Consider the following 1745-nt stretch of genomic DNA (forward strand, 5'->3'; position numbering starts at 1 on the left):
TAATAATAAATCATAATATAAATCACACACACACACACACACGTGTGTGTGTATGCGTGTGCGTGTGTCCGTGTGTGTTAGTTTAATTAACACATAAGAGCAATATATTAGCGGCCATGTGTGTGTGTATGGTAGCGTCTCGGAGAATATCTGGGATACGCTACCTCGTTGAACTGCTAGCTGCTGTGCTAACCTGTTCATTACCAGGACAGCTGCAGCTGAGCACTACGCGTGGAGGTCTGCAAACTGCATGCAAGATTATTCAACAATTTCAGCGTAGATGGTTATTGGTTCATTGGTAGGGTGATGGCACTGAACTGTCAGCTGCTGAGATCACTCTTCACAAGCGTCATATTTTCGAAGATATCGTTGCTTTTTCTAACAACTATGAAGTTATTCATTACGAAAACACACAACAACGTGAATGATTTATCCAAGATATAAAAGTTCCCTTAAAAAATATTTAGAATCAGTTTGCACATCACCTGTACGAAAAGAAATGAGATATAAGGAAATCCATGTCTAGCCTCCTAACATTATCACTGACTTCCCTGTGAACGTGAGCTGGCAGTACTACTATCACCGAGCCAAATATTTCGATCTTGTTTATGTATCACGCTGAAAGCAAAGTGAAAATTCGAGATGCCAAGGATGGAATATTTCGACGTCCAAAATCAAATCAATATCGAGAGCGTTGGTTGCGAGAGCTGAAACCCCAGGTTATGATTCGGGGAATTCATCAAAGTTCACAGACAGAGAATGTTTAATTGTAACGTCATCAGTATTCGAAGAAAGGGAGGATGGAGGAAGAAGGTAAGGGGAGGGAGGAAGAAAGAGAAGGGTGGAAGGCAAAGAGGGGGAGGGATGGAGGCGGAAGGAGGCAGAGGGAGACAGAGGGAGGCAGAGGGAGGGAGAGAGGGAGGGAAGGAGGGAGTGAGGGAGGGAGGGAGGGAGGGAGGGAGGGAGGGAGGGAGAGAGAGAGAGAGAGAGAGAGAGAGAGAGAGAGAGAGAGAGAGAGAGAGAGAGAGAGAGAGAGAGAGGGGGGGGGGGGGGGGAAGGGAGAGGGAGGGGGGGGGAGGGAGAGGGAGGGGGAGTGAGGCAGGGAGGGAGAGGGAGAGGGAGAGGGAGGGAGAGGGAGACAGAGGGAGAGAGAGAGAGAGAGAGAGAGAGAGGGAGAGGGAGGGAGAGGGAGAGGGAGACAGAGGGAGAGGGAGAGAGAGAGAGAGAGAGAGAGAGAGGGAGGGCGGGGGATGAAGGGAGAAAGGGATGGCGGGCGGGAGAGTATATGCATAGCTTTAGTTATTCTTATTAGCGTTTCACCCATTTTTTTTTCTTTATAAACCATCGTGAATACCCCCAAATCACACACATTCATTCTGAATGAAGGCAACTTCATGCAATCGTTTGCCCCAAAATACATTTTTTTCAATGATTCTCTCAATCAGGCTCCATAATTTGTTTTCATCCGCGGCCAATCAAATCACCTCCACTTTACCCCCAATACTATAATCCCAGCCATTCTGTAAGCCTGGGCCTGTCTGTCTGTCTATCTGTCTGGCTGGCTGCTGGATTACCTGACTGATTGTCTTCATTAGTTTTTTTTTACTTCGATGCTTTTTTCGTTCTTTTCCATCCACTATAATCATCAATCATTATTACTAATATTATCATTATCGTTATCATTATTATTACAATTACTATTACTATCATTATTACCATTATCATTATGATTATTAGTATTATAA

This window comes from Penaeus vannamei, chromosome 33 (assembly GCF_042767895.1).
Source record: "Penaeus vannamei isolate JL-2024 chromosome 33, ASM4276789v1, whole genome shotgun sequence".
Lineage (NCBI taxonomy): Eukaryota > Metazoa > Arthropoda > Malacostraca > Decapoda > Penaeidae > Penaeus > Penaeus vannamei.